This window comes from Oncorhynchus clarkii, chromosome 5 (assembly GCF_045791955.1).
Source record: "Oncorhynchus clarkii lewisi isolate Uvic-CL-2024 chromosome 5, UVic_Ocla_1.0, whole genome shotgun sequence".
NCBI classification, from domain to species: Eukaryota; Metazoa; Chordata; class Actinopteri; order Salmoniformes; family Salmonidae; genus Oncorhynchus; species Oncorhynchus clarkii.
This window is the reverse complement of record NC_092151.1, coordinates 31,358,784-31,386,638: the sequence shown is the minus strand read 5'-3', so window position 1 is coordinate 31,386,638 and position 27,855 is coordinate 31,358,784. Positions and strand designations below refer to the sequence as shown.

Sequence of the window (27,855 nt, the reverse complement as noted above, 5' to 3'; positions counted from 1 at the left end):
AGAGCGAGAGAGAGATGCATTCGGAAAGTATTCAGACCCCTTGACTTTTTCCACATTTTGTTATGTTTAAGCTTTATTCTAAAATTGATTAATAAAAAAATAATCCTCATAAATCTACACATAATAACCCATAATGACAATGCGAAAACAGATTTTTAGAAATGTTCGCAAAATTAGAAAAAAAATTAAAAGAGCAAAACCTTATTTACATAAGTATGTTACTGCTACTCTTTAATCATTTGTTACTTTTTTAACTGCATTGTTAGTTAAGGGCTTGTAAGTAAGCATTTCACTGTAAGAACTACACCTGTTGTATTCGGCGCATCTGACAAATCGAATTTGATTTGATATTCAGACCCTTTGCTATGAGACTCGAAATTGAGCTCAGGTGCATCCTGTTTCCATTGAACATCCTTGAGATGTTTCTGCAACTTGATTGGAGTCCACCTGTTGATTGGACATGATTTTGAAAGTCACACACCTGTCTATATAAGGTCCCAAAATTGACAGTGCATGTCAGAGCAAAAAAACAAGCCATGAGGTCGAAGGAATTGTCCGTAGAGCTACAAAACAGGATTGTGTCGAGGCACAGATCTGGGGAATGGTACCAAAACATTTCTGCAGCATTGAAGGTCCCCTCATTCTTAAATGGAAGAAATTTGGAACCACCAAGACTCTTCCTACAGCTGGCCTCCCAGCCAAACTGAACAATCAGGGGAGAAGGACCTTAGTCAGGGAGGTGACGAAGAACCCGATGGTCACTCTGACAGAGCTCCAGAGTTCCTCTTTGGAGATGGGAGAAACTTCCAGAAGGACAATCATCTCTGCAGCACTCCACCAATCAGGCCTTTATGGTAGAATGTCTAGACGAAGCCACTCACCAGTAAAAGGCTCATTACAGCCTGCTTGGAGTTTACCAAAAGGCACCTAAAGACTTTCAGACCATGATGAAACCAAGATTGAACTCTTTGGCTTGAAGCGTCACCATCCCTTAGGTGAAGCATGGTGGTGGCAGCATCATGCTGTGGAGATGTTTTTCAGGGGCAGGGACTGGGAGACTAGTCAGGATTGAAGGAAAGATGAACAAAGCAAAGTACAGAGAGATTCTTGATGAAAACTTGCTCCAGAGTGCTCTGGACCTCAGACTGGGGTGAAGGTTCACCTTCCAACAGGACAACGACCATAAGCACACAGCCAAGACAATGCAAGAGTGGCTTTGGGACAAGTCTCTGAATTTCCTTCAGTGGCCCAACGAAAGCTCGGACTTGAACACGATCGAACATCTCTGGAGTGACCTGAAAATAGTTATGCAGAAAAACTCCCCATCCAAATCTGACAGAGCTTGAGAGGATCTGCAGAGAAGAATGGGAGAAATTCCCCAAATACATGTGTGCCAAGCTTGTAGCGTCATACCCAAGAAGACTCGAGGCTGTAATCGCTGCCAAAGGTGCTTCAACAAAGTACTAAGTAAAGAGTCTGAATACTTATGTAAATGTGATATTTCTGTTATTTATTTTTTACATTTTGCAAAAATTTCTAAAAACCTGTTTTTGATTTATCATTATGGGGTATTGTGTGTCGATAAATGATAATTTAAAAAAATTGTAATCAGTTTTAGAATAAGGCTGTAATGTAACAAAATGTGGAAAAAGTCAAGTGGTCTGAATACTTTCTGAATGCACTGTATATATAGAGAGAGTGCATTAGGGTGCAAGGAAGAGGGCAGGTTTTTGTGTATGAGGGATGGAGTGAGAGATACAGAGGCAAAGGAAACCAGTGGATATGTGTCAGAGAGGGGGGGGGGGTACAGCAGACAGACGGAGAGACAAGCTGACAGAAAGGTCAGAGCCAAGGTTGGAAATAATCAGGGGCTCGCTTACGACACCATAGCGCCTCCAATGCCCCCTCCTCTCCAGCTCTCCTTTCAGCACTCACAGGCAGTCTCTATCCCAGCACCCATCTGTGGTCACTTACCCTTTTATTTCCATGATTCAAAGATTTATTCTTCCAAGGCAAGGTTTACTATCATTCTACTGCGTGATCACCATCGCCACAAATTTTGTGAGACATTTTTATTGTGCGGGTATAAAAAAACAACATTTCCCCTCGGAACAGCCTCCCCAATTATAATCACACCACAAAACTGAGTTAGCCAGTCAGTCAAGTAAGAGAGGCTCAGCTGTAAGTTAGAGAATCAACAAGGCTGATCTAGAGAGGGAGTTTTCTTGTCACTTCCCTCCTCAAACCTCTGATAATCAGCCCCGCTGTAGATTTAGTTAATTACTGGCGGGGAGAGATGGTAATTACATGGAGGAACGGAGCTAGAGGAAGTGTCGGGGTCAAGTACTGACTAATTCACTGTGTGTGACGTTGTCTGGCTGGATGCCGCAGTCCCCTGAGACTCATCCCCCCCCCCCCTCCCCCGAGGGAGGAAGACTTTAGGAGAGGATGAGTGCCATAGATTCTGCACCATGGAATTGCTATGTGTACCATTAAAATATTTAGATTCCAAACGTGTTAGCTAGTTGATGAATACAGAGCTAATTGCAGTCAGATATAATAGATTTAGCTGCTTCCGAAGATATACTGCACCCCCCCATGGACCCTTCAAGGTGTCGAAAGCGTGTTCCACAGGTATGCTGGCCCATGCTGACTCCAATGCTTCCCACAAGTTGGATGGATATTTTTTCGGTGGTGGACCAATCTTGATACACATGGGAAACTGTTGAGCGTGAAAATCCCAGCAGCATTTCAGTTCGTTACACACTCAAACTGGTGCACCTGGCACCTACTACCATATCCCAATCATAGGCACTTAAAACCTTTTAAGGAGCGGACCCTTTTTTTCAATTTTCGCCTAAAATGACTTACCCAAATCTTACTGCCTGTAGCAAGGATATGCATATTCTTGATACCATTTGAAAGGTATAACTTTAAAGTTTGTGTAAATGTGAAATTAATGTAGCAGAATATAACACATTAGATCTGGTAAAAGAAAAAAACAAGCGTTTTTTTATTTATTTTGTTTGTACCGTCATCTTTGAAATGCAAGAGAAAGGCCATAATGTATTATTCCAGCACAGGTGCAATGTAGATGTTTTAGACTGATCCGATGAACCATTGTATTTCTGTTCAAAATATTTTATCAAGACTGCCCAAATGTGCCTAATTGGTTTATTAATAACTAAGTTCATAGATGTGCACTCTCCTTAAACAATAGCATGGTATTCTTTCACTGTAATACCTACTGCAATTTGGACAGTGCAGTTAGATTAACAAGAATTTTAAGCTTTCTGCCAATATCAGATATGTCTATGTCCTGGGAAATGTTATTGTTACTTACAACCTCATGCTAATCGCATTAGCCTACGTTAGCTCAACCGTCCAGAGGGGTCCCACCAATCCTGTAGTGGTTAAATCGTTTGTCTTGCCGATTCACCATCTGAAAGGCACACAAACTTTTTTTTTTATAAATAGATGTATCAGTTGTCGCTAGGCTTAAAACTCCTTTAACCTGTCTGAATATTCTGTATCGTCACAAATATAGTATGTCATCTATTGTACACATCCACATGGAATCTTAGGCTCTGAGGTTCAGAGCCCTCTGGACCAGGTTTCCAACAAGGTTCTTTCTGTACTTTGTACATCTTTCCCTCGATCCTGACACATCTCCCAGTCCCTGCCGCTGAAAAACATCCCCACAGCATGATGCTGCCACCACCATGCTTCAATGTAGGGATGGTGCCAGGTATCCTCCAGATGTGAAGCTTGGAATTCTAGCCAAATAATTCAATCTTGGTTTCATCAGACCTGAGTATCTTGTTTGTCATGGCCTGAGAGTCTTATAATTGCCTCTTGGCAAACTCATAGTGAACTGTCATGTGCCTTTTACTGAGGAGTGGCTTCCGTCTGGCCACCCTACTTAAAATACCTGATTGGTGGAGTGCTGCAGAGATGGATTTCCTTCTGGAAGGTTCTCCCATCTCCACAGAAACTTTAGAGCACTGTCAGAGTGACCATGAGGTTCTTGGTCAACTCCCTGACCAAGGCCTTTCTCCCCCAGGTTGTTCAGTTTGACTGGCCGGCCAGCTCTAGAGTCTTGATGGTTACAAACATCTTCCATGTAAGAATTATGGAGGCCACTGTGTTCTTGGGGACCTTCGATGCTGCCAAAATGTTTTGGTACCCTTCCCCAGATCTGCGCCTCGACGCAATCCTGTCTTGTCGCTCTATGGACAATTCCTTCAACCTCATTGCTTGGGTTTTGCTCTGACATACACTGTCAAATGTGGGACCTTAAATAGACTGGTGTACCTTTCCAAATTATGTCCAATCAAATTAATTTGCCGCAGGTGGACTCCAATCAAGTTGTAGAAACATCTCAAGGATGATCAATGGAAACAGGATGCAGCAATTTCGATGTCACGATCGTTATAAGGAATGGACAAAGATGCAGCATGGTATGGTTACATCCTCTTTATTAGGTAGTGAAACTCAAAGAAAACAAGAAAAGGCTAAACTGACTGTGAAGCTCAGGTACTGCTCGCAGGCAACTATACATAGACAAGATCCCTCAAAGCACAATGGGGAAATGGCTACCTAAATATGATCCCCAATCAGAGACAATGATAAACAGTTGCCTCTGATTGGAAACCATACCATGCCAACATAGATATGTAATTCACCTAGATAAACCACTGTAGTACCTGTAACGCCCCAACCAACATAGAGAATAACCAGCTCTCTATGGTCAGGGCGTGAAAGTACAGTACAGACCGTGGATCTTCGCCGGTGGAACCGGACCGTGGATTGTTGCCGGAAGCACCGGACTGTGGATCGTCGCCGGTGGCTCCGGACTGGAAACCCTCGCAGGAGGCTCTGGACTGGGAATCCCCGCTGGAGACTATGGACCGCAGACCGTCGCTGAAGATTCTGGACCGCAGACCGTCGCTGAAGACTCTGGATCCGCAGACTGTCGCTGAAGACTCTGGACCGCAGACCGTCGCTGAAGACTCTGGACCGCAGACCGTCGCTGAAGACTCTGGACCGCAGACTGTCGCTGGAAGCTCTGAACTGCAGACCGTCGCTGGAAGCTCTGGACTGCAGACCGTCGCTGGAGACTCTGGACTGCAGAGCGTCGCTGGAGGTTCCGGACTGTGGACCGTCTCAGGAGGTTCCAGTCTGGGGACCATCTCAGGAGGTTCCGGTCTGTGGGCCGTCTCAGGAGGTACCAGACTGTGGACTGTCATTGGAGGTTCCGGACTGTGAAACGTCACCGGAAGCTCTGGACTGGGAACTGTCGTCCAGGCGCACTGGAGGCCTGATGCGTGGGGCCGGTACAGGTGGCACCGGGCTGGTGACCCGCACCTCAGGGCAAGTGTGGGGAGGGGGCACAGGACGTACTGGACTGTGGAGACGCACTGGAGGTCTGGAGCGTAGAGCTGGCACAACGTGTCCTAGACAAATGACCACCTTCGCACGGCAAGTGCGGGAAGCTGGCACAGGACGCACTGGGCTGTAAGGCGCACTGGGGATACAGCGTATAGAGGCGGTGCAGGATATCCTGGACTGAGAAGGCGCACTGGAGACCAGGTGCGCTGAGCCCGCACAACCCGTCCTGGACAGATACCCACTTTAGTATGACAAGTGCGAGGAGTTGGCACAGAACGCACCGGGCTGTGAATGCGCACTGGATACACAGTGTGTATCACCGCAAACATGGTGCCTGACCGGTCACACGCTCCCCACGGTGAGTATGGGGAGTTGGCTCTGGTTCAAAAGCTGGCTCCGCCAACCACCCCGTGTGCTCCCCCCAATTTTGTTTTTGAGGCTGCCTCTCCTCTCGGGTGTCGTCGTTGTTGTTCCCTCGCTGCCTCCGTCTGCTCCCATGGAAGGCGATCCTTTCCGGCCAGGATCTCCTCCCACGTCCAGGATTCCTTACCTTCCAAGATATCCTCCCATGTCCAGGATGTCTGCTCCTCCTGGCCACGCTGCTTGGTCCGTTTGTGGTGGGATCTTTTGTCACGATCGTTATAAGGAGTGGACCAAGATGCAGCGTGGTATGTTTCCATCCTTTTTATTAGGAAGAGAAAACTCAAATAACTAAAACAATAAAGCGAAACAAACTAAACGTGAAGCTCAGGTAGAGCTCGCAGGCAACTATACATCGACAAGATCCCACAAAGCACAATGGGGAAATGGCTACCTAAATATGATCCCCAATCAGTGACAACGATAAACAGCTGCCTCTGATTGGGAACCATACCAGGCCAACATAGATACATAATTAATCTAGATAAACCACTTAGTCACTGTCACGCCACAACCAACATAGAGAATAAACAGCTCTCTATGGTCAGGGCGTGACATTCTAGTCTCATAGCGAAGTGTCTGAATGCTTATGTAAACAAGGTATTAAAGTTTTTCATGTTTTATACATTTGCAAAAGTTTCTAAAAAACTTTTTTGCTATGTCATTATCAGGTTTTGTGTGTAGATTGCTGAAGATGTTTTTAACCAATTTTAAAATAAGGCTCTAACTTAGAACATTTTGGAAAATGTAAAGTGGTCTGAATTCTTTCCGAAGGCACTGTCCAAATATCTGCTTTGCAGATGTCATAGATTCCATGTGGATCTATCCATATTCATATTCTATTTAGGGCATCAGTGGAAGTTATTCCATAGAGAATTCAGGACAGCAGCAGATGGATGAGACACAATACATGGCAGCTGGAGCATTGGCAGTAACATTTGTTTCATTATACTGCATGTTTGGTTTGACCTTGATACCTCTCACTCTTATGCAAAGTCTCTAAGCATTGTTGTTATGCATGCAATTTGCAACTGTGATGCTGCAAAGAACCAAAGCTAGTGTTTTATCAGTCAACAGAAAAGTTACCTATAAAGCCAGTTTTCTATTGGCAGATGATAATATTGCAATAGTAGGTCCAATGCATTTGTTTTAGAGGGAACCCTATCCCATTCATAGCAGTTTTTTGGGGTCATTAGCGATGCTTAAAAAATGTTCACATATCTGTCAGAGTATACCTAAATTAATGATTCCTTGCTACTGATGCCTTTTCAGATTTGATAAGTTTGCATTCTTCTTGAAACACAGTTGAGTGTAATAAAACTCACAATGTTATCCTTATTAATGTTTTCTCTATCTAATCTGCAGTATATAATATAGGCGTAAATTAGTTTAAATGCAAGACTATACCTCTCTCTCAGATGTGTTCATCAGCAGAAGTTCTTCTATTACACTGTTAATTAGATCTGAACAAGCAGCCAGGTCAGTCACCCGCAGATCTGATTCCAGCATCATGTCCTGCATAAACCGCTAGATTAAAGTGTATTAAGAGATTGTCGTGATTAGATCTATTTTAGGGCTCATGGCGCAACAACCTCAATGTGCTGACGAAGCTATTAGCCTAGCCATGAAATTCAATATATTTAAATATTGCCACAGCAGTGTATACTGTATTTGTCAGGACATTATTTAAGATACTCTTTGAAGAGGTAGGGTTTCAGATGTTTTCTGAAGATGGACAGAGACTCTGAAGAGCAGAGCTTGGACTGGGCTGAGCGGGATTGGGAAGTCCAAGAGTCCAGAGGTGGCAGAACGGAGTGCTTGTGTTGAGGTGTAGGGTTTGAGTATAACCTGAAGGTAGGGAGGGGCAGTTCATCGTGCTGCTCCGTAGGCATGTACTAGAAGCTAGTGGAGTGTGTGGAGGACAGGGGTGACATGGGATAACTTGGGAAGGTTTAACACCAGGCTGGCTACAGCGTTCTGGATAACGGCAGGGGTTTGATGGCACAAGCGGGAAGCCCAGCCAACAGTGAGTTGCAGTAGGCCAGATGGCAGATGCCAAACGCCTGGATTAGGACCTGCTCCACTTCCTGTGTGAGGTAGGGTCGAACTCTACGGATGTTGTATAACACGAACCTGCAGGAGCGAGTAACTTTTTTTATGTTTGCAGAGAACAACAGGTTGTTCTCCAGGGTAACGCCAGATGTTCTTTGCACTTTGGGAGCGGGACACTGTGGAGTTGTTAACTGTGATGGAGAGGTCTTGGAGCGAGCAGGCCTTCCCCGGGAGGAAGAGCAGCTCCAAATTGTCGAGGTTGAGCTTAAGGTGGTGGGCCAACATCCAATTTGACATATCTGCCAGGTACACAGAGATGCGTGTCCTCACCTGGGTGTCAGAAGGGGGGAAGGAGAAAAGTAGGTGAGTGTCTTCCGCATAGCAATGATAGAAGAGACCATGTGAGGATATGACGGAGCTGAGTGACTTGGTGTATAGAGAGAAGAGGAGAAGGCCTAGAGCCGAGGCCTGGGGGACACCAGTAGTGAGAGTATGTGGTGCAGACACAGATCATCTCCACATCACCTGGTAGGAGCGGACTGCCAGGTAGGATGCAATCCAAGAGTGTGCAGAGCCTGAGACGCCTTGCCCTGAGAGGGTGGAGAGGAGTATTCTGATGGTTCATGGTGACGAAGGCAGCGGATATATCTAGGAGGATGAGAACAGAGCAGAGAGTCTGCTTTGGCATTTCGAGGAGCCTCCGTGACACAGGGAAGAGTAGTGTTGGTTAAGTGACCCGTTTCGAAGCATGGCTATTTAGAGTCAAGAAGTGTCACGCCTTGACCTTAGAGAGCCTTTTAATGTATCTATTTGGTTTGGTCATGGTGTGATTTGGGGTGGGCATTCTATGTTTTGTTATCTATGATTTTGTATTTCTATATTTTGGCAGGGTATGTTTCTCAATCAGGGACAGCTGTCTATCGTTGTCTCTGATTGGGAACCATACTTAGGTAGCCCTTTTTCCCTTGTTTCTTTGTGGGAAGTTGACTTTGTTTAGGGCACATATCCTTTAGCTTCACAGTTTGTTTTTGTAGTGTTTTTTGTTTTGTTCGGCGTCACTTTTCTAATAAAGAGAAAATGTACGCTCACAACGCTGCACCTTGATCCTCTTCTTTTAATGGCCGTGACAAGAATATTGTTCTGCGAGCGATAGCGAGAAAGTTGGTCAGAGACAGCACGCTCAAGTGTTTTGGAAGGAAAAGTAAGAAGGGATACTGGTCTGTCGTTTTGACATCAGAGATACATGCTATTGACTTATTTTTTAGCAACCTTGCATCCTGTATCATTCACGGGCACCGAAAGGTTTTTCAACCTCTGATTGTTTTGGAGTCAACACTTTCAAAGTTTAAGATTATAGTGACTACAAATTAGAAGCGGTTTAAAATCAAATTGGAACTATAGTTGATGTGAATATTTACTGTGAATATCAGTGCTTTACATCTGAAAGGCTTTTTAAGGGAAGCTTCAAATTAATTTGACAATTTTTGTGTTCTGAATTTCGACGAGGATGGTTGAGGCTTTCTGGGGTCACGTGGGCAGTGCCATGCCCATGATCTGTCCAGAGTCAGAATGTAAGAAACAATGACCGAGCTGTAGAGTCTCACAAAAGCCTCTTACAAAAAAAAAACACTGCATGTAGCAATAATACATACAAATTATTATTAATCTCAGAATACCTTCTGTTTTTTCAACGTAGCCTGAATTCGGCCCAGGCTTAGTCCCCTCTCTAATTCTCCCTCTCTCGTCATGATGATATTTTGACCGCTATTACCACAGGTTAGAGAAGAAATCCACTTTTTGTGGTTTGAAGTTACTAAAGGCCCAGTGCAGTCAAAATGTTAATGTGTTTTATATATATTTCCACACTATGAAATTGTGAAAATGATGATAATGTCCTTTTAAATGTAAGAACTGTTTGAAAAGACCACCTGAAATGTCAGCCTGTTTTTGTGGGATAGAGTTTTGGCCAACCTGGTGACGTCACCAAGCAGAAAATTAGTTAATAGACCAATAAGAGAGTTCCAAACCTCTGTCAATAACATCTACTTTTCAGTTTTCCCCTCCCCACCCAGCACCACTCCCAGACAGTCCTAGCAAAATTCTTGCTTGAGAAATTGTTCTTTGCTAAGAAGCTATTTTTGTATCTTTTTGACCATTTTATTTTGAAATCAATCACAGTAAGGTACTTAATTGTTACACAGAAAGATTTTGATATTGACATAAAAACGGCTGCATTGGACTTTTAATGGTCAGATATGTATTAATGCATTAACTTCTTGAGAATACTTGACACGCAGACGTCCCAAGTATGCCCCTGGAAATGCAAATGCGCTACGCTAAATGCTAAATGTACTCGTTACAACTCAATCTTTGATCAAAATTCACAAGCAGGGTATTGAATTAAAGCTACACTCGTTGTGAACCTAGCCAGCAAGTCAGATTTTTAAAATGCTTTTCGGCGAAAGCATCAGAAGCTATTATCTGATAGCATGCACCCCCCAAAATGCCAGCTCGACACGTAAACAACAGATTTTGCGATAGCCGGCGCTACCCAAAACGCAGAAATAAAATATAAAACATTCATTACCTTAGACAAGCTTCTTTCTTGGCACTCCTATATGCCCCATAAACATCACTATTGGGTCTTTTTTTCGTTTAAATCGGTCCATATATACCCAAAATAGCTTTGTATGGAAGTTGTGTCATTCAGAAAAAATCATCGTTTTTAAACGCTGCGTAATTTTTTAAAATTAAAAAAGTCGACGATAAACTTTCACAAAACACTTCGAAATCCTTTTGTAATCCAACTTTAGGTATTAGTAAACGTTTATAATCTATCAAAATGATTACAGGGCGATGTCTCTTCAATAGGTCTTCACTTCAAAAACAATGCCATCTGATATCTCCCTCAACTGCATCCGGGTGAAGACTGGGAAAATGGAGTTCAGATAGAAGGATTTTCCAACAATTAATTCAATTGAAAATTAGGACAATGGCGCCATCGTGCGGAATTTGTATGAATTGCAGGCAGATTCCCATTAAATTCTGTTCTCTTTTAACAACTGGTGGAAGTGACTTATGGAAATTATTTTTTGCTTTCAGAGAGCAGTTTTTCTTGCGTTTTTCAATGAAACACATGATCTGTTATAGTCACAGCCGTGATTTAACCAGTTTTATAAACTTCAGAGTGTTTTCTATCCACACATACTAATCATATGCATATACTATATTCCTGGCATGAGTAGCAGGACGCTGAAAAGTTGCGCGATTTTTAACAGAATTTTCAAAAAAGGAGGGGGTAGAAGTAAGAGGTTTTAACATGTTACATCAAATACTTTTTCATGATGTGAAAAACTATTTGCACCCTTTCTAATTTTCTTTACTTTTGGCGTATTTTTTTATACTGAAAGTCATCAGATCTTCAAACAAAACCTAATATTAGATAAATGGAACCTGAGTTTACAAATATCAAAACAAATTGATACTTATTTTATTTATTTAATTAACAAAGTTATGCAACATCAAATGCCCCTGTGTGAAAAAGGTAATTACCCCTTACCCTCAATAACTAGTTGTGTCACCTTTTAGCTGCAACGACTACGAGCATCACATCCTGTAGTTGTTGATCAGTCTCTCACATCGCTGTGGCGGAGTTGTGGCCCATTTGTCCAGGCAGAACTGCTTTAACTCAGAAACATTTGTGGGTTTTCAAGCATGAACTGCTCGTTTCAAGTCCTGCCACAATATCTCAATTGGGATCAAATGGCCAAATGACCAAATTTGTTCTTGTACACTGCTGTTACTCAATGTTTCACTTCACCCCTACTTAAATGTACAAATTACCTGTACACTGACCAAATTACCCCCACACACTGACTCGGTACCGGTACCCCCAGTATATAGCCTCGTTAACATTATTTTATTGTGTCACTTTTCTGCACTCAGCGGTATCGTTCTGTGAGCTTGTGTGGCCTATCACTTCCTGGCTAATCCGTTGTTGCCCCTAGAAGTTTCCACTTCACAATAACAGCACTTACAGTTGACCGGGGTAGCTCTAGCAGGGCAGAAATTTGACAAACTGACTTGTTGGGAAGGTGGTATCTTATAACTGTGCCACGTTGAAAGTTACTGAGATCTTCAATAAGGCCATTCTACTGGAAATGATTTTTTTATGGAGATTACATGGCTGTGTGTTTGAATTTATACACCTGTCTACAATGGGTGTGGCTGAAATAGCCAAATCCACAAATTTGAAGGGGTATCCGCATACTTTTGTATATATAGTATATCTCTCCAGCACAGCCGCTCTCATCATTCCCTGTAATTGATGTATGCCCAGTGCTTGACTTGGGCAGGAGCTCACCGGAGCTGAGTACCAGGACCTCAAATTTTCTACTGCTTGAGCTCCTGTTCTTCTTATATAATATTATCTCAAAAGTATTGTGGAGCTCCTGCACCTTAATATAAACAAATATAGCCTCTGTGCTGTTTGAGCTCCATTATTGCCTGTGGCAGGGCTGAATCACACAGTACATTAAAATAGCTCTGGATTTAATGTAACCATTTCTGGCCTCAATGTCACCTGCTGTGTTTACAGATACAGCCCACATCGGTACTGAATAGAAAGCAGCAAAGCAGCACCTGTGAAAACCAAAATAAATCCCCCATCGATTTCCTCATGGCCCTGTGTAGGAAGAAAGCCATTAAGATGTATTCTTTAAAAAACAATCCATTAAGATCCCCCCCACCACCATCACACTGGTGGTCCCCACTATGGAATAATAGGAGACTACCCACTAAGGGACTTAAACACTTCAGGCTAAAGCCTAACAACCCAGATCTCAGCATGTGGAGGTAATTTGTTTCAATTAGGTATTAATCCACTTATGTTAGTATGTATAAGTCTGCCATCTGCTGTGTCATAGAACAATAATACCTGAGTCATGATTGGTTAACTGTGGTATGAATAGTATTTTGTATGGATATTCATCTAATTTAAATAGGATTTACTCCAAAATATGTGGGTTGGTTGAACAGACACAGGATAATGAGAGTATTCTAATTTAAACCACACAATACCTTGGAGGGGGAGGTGAGATATAGAATGGACACTTAGGGAAAAGCCTGACACGTACACTAAAGACAAAGAAGATATGGCACATTCTCAAATCACTTAGCATTGTCAGTTTGATTTAAGATGGAGCCTAGCTTGTGAGGAATGGAAGAAATAAGTCATTACATTGTGGAAATGCATACATTTTCTAAATAAAAGTGTATTTTTACGCAGATTCACAGATATCACAGGTGCAGTGAAAAACTTGTGTTTCTAGTTCCAACAGTGCAGTAATACCAAGCAATAAAAATACACACATACTTTTTCAGGATTAAGAAATTAAGAAATATCAGAACAAGCAATGTCAGAGATAAATATAAATATGTATATTCATATAATGTATATACAGTATATGCATAGAAAAGGTGTCTACAGCAGTAGTTATATAGGATGAACCATGACTAGATTACAGTATGTACATATAAAGTGGGTAAAACAGTATGTAAACATTATTAAAGTGACCAGTGTTCAATGACACATCATTTACCATGACATTCTTTGGGGAATTATAATAACTGGATCAGAATCGATCCCAAGCAACAAGCAGCATGCCAGCTTTTTCTGCACATACATCCGCATAAAACAGCCTCATCTGAACATCAAGGCTTCTGTAACTCCACCAGAGACAAAAATATAGTCCTGGAGTAGTGTAGGATACTGAATCCCTACTAGAAAGCTGAATAAGGACACATTTAGGTTTTCACAGCTTTGTGAAACTGGCATTTGTAAATGTCTCTGTCAGAGACATATAGCTGTCAGAAAACAGTGGGGTTCAAGCCCATCCATCCGCAATGGATTATCTGAACACCCTCTTTTAATGTCACCCATTTCTAATGGGGGATTGAATCTGGCTGTGGGATTGCATTCAGAGTAGCTGCCTGGCAGATATTGCTCTTTATCGCTATGTAGAAAGTGATTAGATGCATGTAGGATGACAGCTGCAGGTTTGTTAAATGGTGAGTTTCTCCTGATCCCATGGAAAAAGGTTAAAGCTGTCTGTCAGATCTGTGGTAGCTGTTAAGATTGTACATCCCGGTAACATAAATGTTTCCCATGTCATCAGAGCTATGTCTGCTTACTTGAATTGAAAATACAGTATATCTTCCTGTTTTCATAGAGCGTCATATGGGTTATTTAACGATGAAGAGTTATTATTCAAATGATCTTATCAACTGACTAATTGTCTCTCAATCCTGGGGGCGTCGACTTTGACGGAGAAGATAGTGGCTTGCTTGGCTGCATTTGTCTCGGAGTATTCTTCTTTTTCCCTCCCATGTACACATTTTCATATTCATCTCCTGCAGTGCTCCCTGCTTAATAAGAGGCAGATTGAGTGTGATAGCTCAATGTGCAAAAGATTATGCTTAATTATGGACCGTGCACTGTGGACGTTCCTTTTCTTCAGGCCTTTAAGTTGTTCATGTCTGAAATGGAAGCAGAGATGACCAAAGCCACCAGTACACTCATTAGTGGTAGCATTCCCTGTTGAGATATGTCCCCATTCACCACGCATGGAAACCAGGGGGAGCATGTCGCTTTGATTGCTCTAATGTCTGGGAAGACGAGTAAACAGAAATAAAAACACGGAGGGGATGCGAGAAATGGTTGTGCAGGAATTAAATTAAATGTTCCCTCCAAACAAGTTCGCAGGGGAATTAGTGGAAGATGGATAGCTCTTCCTCAATGTTCCTCCTGGCATCAAACACAATAAGTTGAAATGCCTTTCAAAAGTCTTCCCCAGGTGGAAAGCATATGAATCATCTTGCATTTGCATTTTGGAGAAAGTTGAATAAGATACAGGCATATTATTTTTGTTGTGGTTTTATATTTGATAAAAGATAACATAATTCTGTAATATTTTGTAATGTAGTGTGACTTCTCATAAGCACTGGCCAGGGGGATGCGAAATAGGTAAATACTTGAAAAGATCAGTTGGCAGTAGTGGAAAATATTCTGTTTGGAGGGTATTAGAATATTTCTCCCTGCTAGCTATAAAACAAAAAAAAGTATAAAAACAACAACAAGAGAGGAAATTGAAGCATTGGCAGAGGTTTGTGAATGAAGATATCTGCAACTTGTGTCATGTTTTTGGGTCTGATATCGACTCCGATTTATTGTGGGACAAAACGTAGTTGCCAATATACAGTATCTGACAATATACTGTTTTACAGTGGGGAAATTATAAAGTAAAACATGTCCACACTGACTTCTCATAAATGGTCATCCTAAAGAGCAATTCTCCATGAAATATGCTTCAAATGTTGATCTTTTTACATTGTGACAATAATGACACATGTGAATAGCCTTAAGTGTTCAGATCAGCATGAGATTTCCTTTATTCATCCTATTTATTGAATATCCGTTGTCGGTGGAATCGTCTGAAACCGATTTATCGGTAAAAGGCCAATATCGGCTGATATTATTGGTGAAACAATATATCGGCTTAGGAAGCCATTAAAGTGTTATCTGAATTGTTTTAGACTATTAGAGGACATTATTGTCACCGTGGTTCCTCCTTTAAAAGTTGCGAGCTTACACCACAGTGTCATTGCTCCAGACCACTGCAATGGGAAGTTAGAGCACTCATTATGCATTTGGGTTCCACGGTTTTTATTTGACCAATCATATCGAGTGGTTCCAATGACGAATTTGACGCGAGCCACCCGTCCATGGTCATTTTCTTCAGCAAAGATGGCTGACAAAACATTATGGTGGAAGCAAATGTAAGTAATTACAGTATAACGTCATAATGAGTCAAGCAAAACATTTACAATTCCATTGAGAGGAATATGTTTGTTAATGTAGAGACAAACGATTGTGCATATTCTTTTTCTCAAAAAAGTTAATTTACGATAATCGCTATTTAGCAAGTTTTTTTAGTCATATCCAATACCAGGTGTATCAAACTCCATTCTTTGAATGATGCTGTGTCTGCATGTATGTATTACAATTATACACTTCAACAGTGTTTACCGCTCCTGCTCCTGGGACATCAATGATTACACATTGTAACTAGAAACATGATTGAATTTCATATACAGAAAGACAACAGTACACTACACTTCCTATATACCATATCTAACTCCCTTCTTCTGCATTAATCTGAGGAGGTTCTCCCAACCATGTGGATGATTGAAAACAGGGCAGCAAAGTTTGTTTGTCATCAGAGCGGTTTAGAGCATATTACTATTTGCCTGTGACTAACCAGACCTTCATACACACTTGCTATGCTGAATTCTTGACGCACAACTGAAGATTCTGCCATTTCCTGCCAGCATGCCCACAAGCGAGCCACTCAGGCAGAGAATGGCGCGTGGAAGAGGGCGAAGAACGAGATGGGAGTAACAATCCAGGCTATTTGCTCTGAGACCAGCATAATAATGTCATGAAACAAGCAGGGAGCAGGTTTCGAACCCTCAACATTCTAGCCCGAAGTCCAGCAAGCTATTGACCGTGCCCAAATGTATTAATTGGGTTTGGGGCCAATTGTGGCTAAAAACACTTTATCAATTAACATGTTGAAAGGGGAAAAAATATTATTATTTGTTTTTCACAAGCGTAGAAGGATGGGCTATTAGCTGAACAATAGACTATTCAACCTTTACTAAAGAATTGTCTAATAGCCGAGCTAGGTGTGAACCCCCCTCCCCCTCCCCAACTTGCAACAAATCATTTGTATCTACCTTTCCACATCTACCTACACACGGTTAATGCTCTGAAGAAAAAATAGATATACAGTATATATTGGTCATTGCTCCCGAGTGGCGCAGCGGTCTAAGGCACTGCATCTCAGTGCAAGAGGATTTACAACAGTCCCTGGTTCAAATACAGGCTGTATAACGTCCAACCGTGATTGGTAGTGCCAATTGGCCCAGCGTCATCTGGGTTTGGCTGGGGTAGGCCGTCATTGTAAATAAGAATTTGTTCTTACCTGACTTGCCTAGTTAAATAATTAAAAAAAACACTGGCGGCAACCACAGCGCAATCAATAGGAGGTGAACAGTGGCTGGTGCTGAAAATATAGCTAACTTGTTGTGCAAGTGTGGCACACCAACAGATGGAAAAAACCTACACCAGTCGAGCAATTCATTTCAACAATAATATTCATTTTATTTTGACTTTACAAACAACAAGAGGGCTTATTTGGAGTTTTTCTGAGCCTAGACCTGTATAAAATAACATAACTGGCTGAGGTTGGCTGTGAGACTTAACAGCCTAAATGAAGTAGGATTTTTTGTGTGAGACTTACTTACAATTGAAACTGGTCAAAAATGTAGCATCCTACATAAAACAACCATTTAAAGAAAAACAAATCTGTACGTTTTGTAACTAATAATGAAAGCGCACATTTGTAAATCCCAAACTCTAAAAGTTAGATACAGGTAGATAAATTTTTTTGTGTGACATTGTGGTTACAATAAAGCATGTAACAAGATGTAAACAAGACGCTGTGTTTTTATTTACAGTAGTGATGGACAACTGGAGGCATTTTGAACACAGGTTTTCAAACACTTGTTTTTCACAAGTATACTGTGGTACTGTTGCAGGTGTAGCCCATCATGCAAATGTTTCCTATTAGCAGGACCATATACTTTTTATAGCCCGGCTGCTGTTGTGAAAACCCCCCACTTGCAATGTATTTGATGCTTAAGTACTCTGAAGTGTTACATTTCTAACTGATGAAGGTGCACATGGATGAGATTCAAACTTTGTAGACCTAGATTGAGATATTGAAGGCAGACCATCAGAAAAAGAAACAGAAACATTCTCTGAGGGCAGCGATACGGGCAACAGCTGATGCAATAGTCCAGAGCCAAGCGGTATTGGCGGAGAGTCACTCCTCATTAGCGGAGAGTCAGGCGGCATTTGTGGAGAGTCAGGCAGACGCGTTGAAGAGGGAGAGGAACGAGATGGAGTCACAATCCATGCCAGGCACACCTGTGGGCTCTGGAACTCCACCTCCGACAGGCAAAGTGTTGACTTTGCCTGTCGGAGGTGGAGTTCCAGAGCCCACAGGTTTAGTCAGGTTGTCGGTTCACCCTGACATTTCCATTCCTCTTCTGACAACAGAACTTGGCCAACTGCTCACCAGGCAGTGGGTCGCCCACACCATCATTCTGTTCTGCTATTCCAAGGATGTGTAACTGAAGAGAGATACCACGAGTGGGCACAGAATACAAACTGGGATGGATCCCTAGGCAAATGTGGCTTACCAGTGAACCTCCGGGTGTTCATCATTAATACTGTGTCTCAGAAGTTTCTGTTCATGACTGATGCAACCCGAAAAAGTATTAAATACAGAATTAATGAGTACTTGAGGTCACCGAGAAAGTCTGGACATGGCCTGCTCTCCCTTATGTAAGGAATTAGGCATTTTCCCATGTTTACTACAATATGTACTGTAGTCTATGTTTACTTGTCAGACTGCACAGTAGCCAAATAAGCCACCTGCATTTGTTTATCTTCAAAATGCTTTAAATGCTTTATTATCCAAATGTTAAAGCATATACTGTACAGTACTGTATTTCTTCATCGCATATTTATGCTTTCGTTAATAAAAAAAAAGATAAAAATACACTTTCAAAATGCTGATGTTTATTTAGTTATGGATCCATAATGCATTTCTATGGGAATAAATATCATTGATTTACAGAAATATTGGAACAAAGTTGTCTAATGAAGGCAAACAATTTAGAATCCTCCAATCCTTTTATGCTGCCTACTCCCAACCATCACATTGTACAGCGCCATATATTCCATTCCATCCTAACGGAAATCCTGAGTGTTTCGTTTTTCATTTTCCTCAGAATAGAAACATAATATTAATCAAATTAATTAAGCCAAATTTCTTGAAATCAATCCCATATACTATGTTGTTACAATTTTTTTTTAATTCGCTGGTAATGCCAATATTGAAGACTATCAAATGCTTCTCAAAGATGCCATCTGGTGTCTCAAACTAGCACTAACAGAAAAAATGCCTGACAATTAGATAACGTGCCACAGAATGATATTAAAAGTATGAAATAACACATATCGAATCATGTAGTAACCAAAAAAGTGTTAAATAAATAAAAATATGTTATATATTTGAGAGTCTTCAAAGTAGCCACCCTTTGCCTTAATGACAGCTCTTTGCATTCTCTCAAACAGCTTCATGAGGTAGTCACCTGGAATTCAGTTCAATTAACAGGTGTGCCTTCTTAAAAGTTAATTTGTGGAATTTCTTTTCTTTTTAATGTGTTTGAGTCAATATGTTGTGTTGTGACAAGGTATACAGAAGATAGCCCTTTTTGGTAAAAGACCAAGTCCATATTATGGCAAGAACAGCTCAAATAAGCAAAGAGAAATGACAGTCCATCATTACTTTGAGACTTGAAGGTCAGTCAATATGGAACATTTCAAGAACTTTGAAAGTTTCTTCAAGTACAGTTGCAAAAATCATCAAGTGCTATGATGAAACTGGCTCTAACGAGGACCGCCGCAGGAATGGAAGAGTTACCTCTGCTGCAGAGGATAAGTTCATTAGGGTTACCAGCCTCAGAAATTGCAGCCCAAATAAATTCTTCACCGAGTTCAAGTAACAGACACATTTCAACATCAACTGTTCAGAGGAGAGGTGAATCAGGCCTTCATGGTCAAATTGCTGCAAAGAAAACTCTCCTAAAGGACAACAATAAGAAAAAGAGACTTGCTTGGGCCAGGAAACATGAGCAATGGACATTCGACCGGTGGAAATGTGTCCTTTGGTCTGGAGTCCAAATTGGAGATTTTTGGTTCCAACTGCCATGTCTTTGTGAGATGCGGTGTGGGTGAACGGATGATCTCTGCATGTGTATTTCCCACCGTAAAGCATGGAGGTGTTATGGTGTGGGGGTGCTTTGCTGGTGACACTCTTGTGATTTTTTTTATAATTCAAAGCACACTTAACCAGCATGGCTTCGACAGCATTCTGCAGCAATTTTCCATCCCATCTGGTTTGTGCTTAGTGGGACTATCATTTGTTTTTCAACAGGACAATGACCCAACACCCCTCCAGGCTGTGTAAGGGCTATTTGACCAAGAAGGAGAGTGATGGAGTGCTGCATCAGATGACCTGGCCTCCACAATCCCCTGACCTCAACCAAATTGAGATGGTTTGGGATGAGTCAGACTGCAGAGTGAAGGAAAATCAGCTAACAAATGCTCAGCATATTTGGGAACTCCTTCAAGACTGTTGGAAAAGCATTCCAGGTGAAGCTGGTTGAGAGAATGCCAAGAGTGTGCATAGTTGTCATCAAGGCAAAGGGTGGCTATTAGAAGAATCTCAAATATAAAATATATTTAGATTTGTTAAAAAACAATTTGGTTACTACATTATTCCATGTGTTATTTCATAGTTTTATTATATTCACTATTATTCTACAATGTAGAAAACAGTAAAAAAAAAAAAAAAAACCTTGAATGAGTAGGTGTTCTAAATGATTTGACTGGTAGTGTATGTCATAGATCTCAGCAAGCACGCCCCCACAACGGGCAATTTTTTTCCTCGAGGCCCCAACACCGGACCATTTTTTCCCTCGAGGCTCCCACACCGGCCTATTTTATTCTTCGAGGCTCCCACACCGGCCCATTGTATTCCTTGATGCCCCATTTTTTAGCCAGATAATGATCATTTTGCACAAAATAAAACTAGTTAGGCTCACTAGACTAAAGATTGACCAGCCCATCTGGCATTTGCCCAAAATGCCAGATGTCCAGTCCACCCCTGGGGCGGCAGGTAGCCTTGTGGTTAGAGCTTTGGGCCAGTAACCGAAAGGTTGCTGGATCGAGTCCCTGAGCTGACAAGGTAAAATGTCATTCTGCCCCTGAACAGTGGTTCCCTGCTAGGCTGTCATTGTAAATAAGATTTTGCTCTTAACTGGCTTACCTAGTTAAATAAAGTAAAAATAAATCACACTCCCCACCTCACACAATCTCTCCTCTGATGCCTGTCTGAAGTGATAATAATGCTTTCTTCCACTTGTCTTAGTTTGCAGTGGCACTCGTATTTATTTTCTCACATGTTTCTTTGAGGGGTCATTAAACTAGGCTTTGAGTTGAAAAATGAAGCAGTGAATCATATCACAGGTCCCATCTGCTGGCCTGCCTAATCTGGGCATACGGGCCCAAATACATATGGCCGCCACATATGCTTCCGTGCTAATCGTCCTGAGCCTTGAAGAGGGATGTACTTAAAACGAATTGATACATAACAGAGAGAGAGAGAGAGAGATGAAGGGAGCACGAGGGAGATTTGGGTAAATCTGATAATCTCTCAGTTTTCTTGGAATGATTATTATTATGTCTGTTGACTTATCATTCCATTTAGATGTGTGTGTGTCCATCACACACACACAGCAACTGATCTCTGAAGAGTAGCCCGGATTAATCAGCATACACCAACACACACCACCGAGCATTGTGCTCTAGAAAATTACTTGTCTTTTTGACATTGAAGAATTGTGATGTTTTTGTTTTCACCTCAAGAAAAGTCTATTGGATATCTGATATGAACATAATGGTGGATGAATTATGGGAATACAATGGAGGAAAATATGAAACTGGCATATTATTTTGTGCTCATGTTGGGGAAAAGTTGATGAGCGAAAGGCTTGTTACTGATAGATGCAGTCTACCATCTCCCTTTAGCTGATGAAATAACATAACCAACTAATCAGATAGAGGTAATTACACTTTTATTAACATATGCTTTCAGAACAGTTATTATGAGAAGCTGTTTAGAGTTACGATTAAAACATATTACTCATCACCTTTGTATTCACACCACCTGCTGTCTTCATGTGAATATAATTGCATTAACCCTTTATTGCCGTTTTATGACCTGTTATTTTACCAGAGACGTTGACAGAGACCATTCATTTACATGTGACATTTATCAGGCCATACCATCACACTATCAAGACTGCTGGCAAATCTCGCTGTTGCCTGAAAAAGGTAGGCTGTATATTCTGATTAATGCATGTGACTTTGGACACAATCCAAATACAGGAGTGCAGGCAAAAGGGAGTCTGATGGTAATAGCATGCTGAACACGGCCAATGAAAGTTGTTACCACCGAGCAATGCACGGGGAAATTGAACCCAGCTGATCGACTCTCTGAGAATTGGAACTAAGTAATAGGTCAATTTGAAGGGCCCAAGGACCTACTCACAGCTTAATCATGGTGGGGAACAATTGAGGGTTGGTGAGTCTAGGAGAGGAAAAAGGGGCCTAGGTGGTGTACCTGAGACAAAGTATGCTTTCGGTGCTGTTATAGTACAGCAGAATTACTGTTTGCAATGCGCACTCAACATGTGCAATGGAATTATAATTTTCTGTCAGACAACGTTGTATTGACACATTATCACTAGAACGTATTGCCTAGATAACAGCATGAGTCATTTCATTTTCTGCTTTACATTTACAGTACAACCCATATTGTGTGTGCTGTTGCACACATGCCAAATATTTCAGCAGATCATGTAATGAATGATAAACTAGGTAATTGAGTCAGACTTGATTGGTTTGGACTTGTCTTAATAATGAGTAGTGCTATTTTACCTGGGCCCTGTGTTAACCTGTATTTAGCCTGCATCTGTTTTATTGTGTGAAGAGATTATAGAGGATAGAGTCCAAAGCTAAACCACAGGGTCCTTTCACTACAATGGACTACAACGAACACATTGAAGTCCTCATTGACATGAATCCAAAGGATGGGGTTGCAGCAAATGAGAAATCTGAATAGGGCTGCTGCCTTTTTCTCGAACATGAGCCAAACCCAGTGGAGAGATAAGCACAAATTGGACCAGATTGTAGCTTTCTTCATTTCTCCCTTCCTCTTTGTCTTTCTCTCTCTCTTTATCACCATCTCTCCCTCACTCATGCTGAGACAATTGCACACTGATACACAGAGACACAGATACACACACACACATACACACAAGTACAGTTTCATATACAGAAGCTCACATATAGAAATATACAATTACACATCCATACACATAATGCACGCACACACACACAGCCACACCCACGCAAGTATGCTACCTACCTTGTGAGGGATTTCATGTGGAGACCTAATATGCCTCATTATCTTCCCTACTTTACCTTGAGATTTGTTGATGCAAAACCAGCCACAATGCAATTTACATTCATTTGTTCCCATCCCCTTGAAGAGCAGTAATTAGAAAGCGCTTTTCAAAAGGCTGAGAGAGAGATTCCCTTGTCACAGAGACACCGCACCTCCATCAAGGACAGTGTGTGTGTGCCTGTGTGTGTTTCAAATCAAATCAAATCAAATTGTATTTGTAAACAACAGGTGTAGACTAACAGTTAAATGCATACACGCGGGCCCTTCACAACAATGCAAAGAGAAAGAAAATTGAGAAATAAAAGAAAAGTAATAAGATGTAATAATAAATACACAATGAGTAACGATAACTTGGATCTATACACGGGTTACCAGTACTGAGTCGATGTGCAGGGGTATGAGGTAATGGAGGTAGATTGGCGTAGCGTGGAATAAAGTGACTAGGCATCAGAATAGATAATAAATGGTAGCAGCAGCGTATGTGATGAGTTTGTGCAATAAGGGTCAATGCAGACAGTCCGGGTAGCTATTTGGTTAACTACTTACTAACTATTTAGCCGTATTATGGCTTGGGGCTAGAAGCTGTTCCTGTTGGTTCCACACTTGGTACATCGGTACCTCATGCCATGCTATAGCACAGAGAACAGGAGGGAGGGAGTCTTTGACAATTTGATGAAGTAATGCAAAGGGAACTCAACTGCGCACGTCCTTCTTATAGAATTCCAAGGCGCATATTGAAGAACTCTCCACATTTACTTTTCTTCAGGCAAGAAGATGAGTAGGCCTAACGAACAGCAAAAACACTAGCTTATGTCAATCTATTATCCCCCATAGTACAAAAGTTGACCTATTCTATTGGTCAAATTGTCCTGTGCGATAATTAAATATTCCAAACATACTCGGGGAAGTTGTGGGATGCCGTAGACCCCAAATGAATACAACCACTGGCATTATTATTATTATTTTTTAATCAGTGTGTCACGCCCTGACCTTAGAGCTTTTTATGTCTCTATTTTGGTTTGGTCAGTGTGTGACTTGGGTGGGCATTCTATGTTCTTTTTTCTATGTTTTTGTATTTCTTTGTTTTGGCCGGGTATTGTTCTCAATCAGGGACAGCTGTCTATTGTTGTCTCTGATTGGGAACCACACTTAGGTAGCTTTTTCCCACATGGTTTTTGTGGGTAGTTAATTTCTGTTTAGTGTTTTGCACCTTACAGGACGGTTTCGGTTATTCTCTTTGTTATTTTTGTTATAGTGTTCAGTTCCAATAAAAAGCATGAACACTTACCACGCTGCGCTTTGGTCCAATGATTCCTCTTCCTCTTCTTCAGACGACGAATACCGTTACACAGTGAGGCTGATGCAACAGATAAGAAGTTTAGCTTAAAATGTTCATCAACTATTAGGATATTTCTTCACATTATAAGCACAGCAATGACCACACAGAAGTAAACTATAAGTACAAATGTTCCAAAATGCAATCAATTAGCAGGAAATCACATGTTCTCAAAAGTGTCTGCAAATGTGATTATGCATGTAATGCATTTTTATGGTGAAAATGAACTTCCCCAAACTCACACGCTGCCTATATATGCCAGTTAGGCTCAACACAAGTTGTAAAGCGGATTAATGTACTTCATTTTAAGAAATTATTTGGCCATTTTAGTTGTGATTACAAACCTTGTCAAAACATATAGGCCTATGGGCAAGGCTGCATGAGCTGTGTGACTATGATTTGAAAAAGCTGCATGCACTGTAATGCACACGCTGGGCATCATTCACAAGTGATAATACATCATTCATAAGTGATAATATATCATTCACAAGTGATAATACATCATTCACAAGTGACAGGCTAATGTTATCAGACTATTCTTAATTTAATCTTGTCTTTACATAACCTAAAGAATATATGTGTGAAATTAGTTTAGATTTAGAATGGACAATTATCATGCACCTGTCTCAGAACAGGATCAGGAGAAAAAAAAAAATCTCAGCGATGCACTTAAATAGCGAATGGACAACAATTTTCCCTTGGTTAATTTATATTATACTCCTGTTATAAAGCGAAGCAATGTTCTTAATATTAGGACAGTTGAAAAATGCATATAATAGGTCTAGCTGATGGGATCTTCTTCTTTTTAATAGAGGCCATCAAAACTCTGTTTTCTCATGCAATTGCATAGCCTATAGAGATGTTGCACAACTTGAGCTCATGGGCTCTCATGAAGTGGTTGATTTGAATTATGATTACATTTGCATTGAATGTCAGAGTGATTAGAGGGACAATAGAGTGCTGAATACCAGCAGTAAGCAAGTTTGGTAGCCTACTAATGCCCATCTGCATCATCAGAGCTTGGAGAAGCCTACTGTAGTTACCATGACTAAATGTTCAGATGGAATTTGATTGCAGTTATGACTCATGACTGCCATTGTGGTTCTAATACAGCTTAGTTATGAGTTTGAAGGGCACTATGATGTTGAACGCTGAACTGTAGTAAATGTACAGCATTCTCACATAGGTGTTCCTCTTGTCCAAGTGGGAGATGGCAAGGTGGAATAGAGATTGCGTGAATTTCTTTCTGTGGATTTGTTTGGGTGGTATACAATTTGGAGTGGGTCCAGGGTGTCTGGGATTATGGTGTTGATGTGAGCCATGACCAGCCTTTCAAAGCATTTCATGGCTACATACGTGAATGCTACGGGGCGATAGTAATTTAGACAGGTCACCTTGGTATTCTTGGGCACAGGGACTATGGTGGTCTGCTTGAAACAGGTAGGTATTACAGACTGGGTCAGGGAGAGGTTGAAAATGTCATCGAAGACACTTGCCAGCTGGTCAGTGCATGCTCTGAGTAGATGATCTGGTAATCTATTGTGAATGTTAACCTGTTTAAAGGTCTTATTTACATCGGCTATGGAGAGAGCGATCACACAGTTGTCCGGAACAGCTGTTGCTCTCATGCATGGTTCAGTGTTGCTTGCCTCGAAGCGTGCATAAAAGGCATTTAGCTTGTCTGGTAGGCTTTCACCACTGGCCAGCTCACAGCTAGGTTTCCCTTTGTAATCCGTGATAGTTTGCAAGCCCTGCCACATCCGACAAGTGTAGTACGACTCAATCTTCGCCGGCGTAGTAGAATTCAATCTTAGTCCTGTATTGCTGTTTTGCCTGTTTGATGACTCGCCGGAGGTTGTAGCGGGATTTTTTTATAGGTGTCCAGATTAGTGTCCCCTCTCCTTGAAAGCGGAAGCTCTAGCCTTTAGCTCAGTGCAAATGTTGCCTGTAATCCATGGTTTCTGGTTGGGATATGTACGTATGGTCACTGTGGGGACGACCTCGTCGATGCACTTGTTAAGGAAGTCTGTTAACAATGTGGTAAACTCCTTAATGTCATCGGATGAGTCTCCATAATCCAGTCTGTGCTATCGATACAGTCCTGTAGCTTAGCATCATCCTCTTTTTTGGACCACGTCCGTATTGAGTGCGTCACTGGTACTTCCTGTTTGAGTTTTTGCGTGTAAGCAGGATTCAGGAGGATAGAGTTTGGGTTAGAGGGAGAGCTTGCTATGTGTTTCTGTGTGTGGAGTAAAGGTTATCTATGGTTTTTTCTTTCTTCTCTAGTTCCACAGATGACATGCTAGTGGAAATTAGGCAAGACGGATTTCAGTTTCCCTGTATTAAAATTACCATCCGCTGAGAGCACCGCCTCTGGATGGACATTTTCTTGTTTGCTTGGCAGCTACTTTGGCAGCTACTTTGTCTGTGTGCATTCGTGCAGGTGTGTGTGCGTGTTTGCATGAGTATGATAGGGTATATGGGACAAAAATCCCTGCTTCACAATTGAATAAAGGGGCAGTGGTGTCTCCCAAACTAATGCAATCTCTTATAAAATCCTTTTACATTGCCGAATGATCTAACCTGTTGAATGAGATTTACAAACCTGTCTGAATACCAACGTGTCAAAATTATAAGTGGATACTGTACCTAGCCTACCTCTTCAAGCTGACATCTTTATTTTAACATTGTCCTTCTTCCCCGCCATTCAAAGTGTAACAATTGTTTGGCGGTCCTGTGTTGCTAAACATGCAAACTGCAAGCTGTCTCATGGAAATTAAAAGGACAACTGGTCTGCCAGGGGGGTTATTTCAGACAAAGAATACTAATCAAAGAATTATAGCTGGATGGATATTTATATTTGAGATGCCTCTAATCCTACTGCGTAAAACACACATGGCAAAGGCTGATTATGTAATAGCTATGCTGTTGTTAAAATGAATATCTGGGAAATAATTCTGAATAACACCTGGATTACTTTGCAATGTAATAGTTGTAGAATGCTATGCTTTTCTTGTTTGTGGAATCATGTAGCTCTTTCAGTTGTTTCCCCAGCCATGCCCTGGGGTAATGATGGACCAGCATTCCCATTGCAGTTATTGGACCATACAATTTACACAATAGGGACAGAATTGATTTGTTTTGAATTTGGATGTCTATAGTAGACATTTTAGTGTAATTCAAATGTCTATGAGAATATTGGTCTATGATTGTGATTCAATTAGAGATCAGAAGTTTTGCCTGATTGCAGGACCCAGATCTGGCCCGTGGCAAAAGCGGTTTAATTTTTTAATGCTGATCATTCACACAATCAGGACCTACAGAGAATCAGAGATAGCCCACAGCCATGCTTGGCGTTTTCCTTGATTAGATAACATGGTGATTCAATGGCGTGAGATGATGTTCACTGGAAGTTCAAGCAGAAAACTGGTT

The 27,855-nt window shown here is 41.4% G+C and overlaps 1 protein-coding gene across 1 annotated transcript in view; it reads left to right on the top strand.

Moving 5' to 3' along the window:
• LOC139409952 (BMP/retinoic acid-inducible neural-specific protein 1-like) overlaps nt 1-27,855 on the top strand; it is a 151,561-nt gene that overhangs the window by 44,836 nt on the left and 78,870 nt on the right. The window lies entirely within an intron of this gene.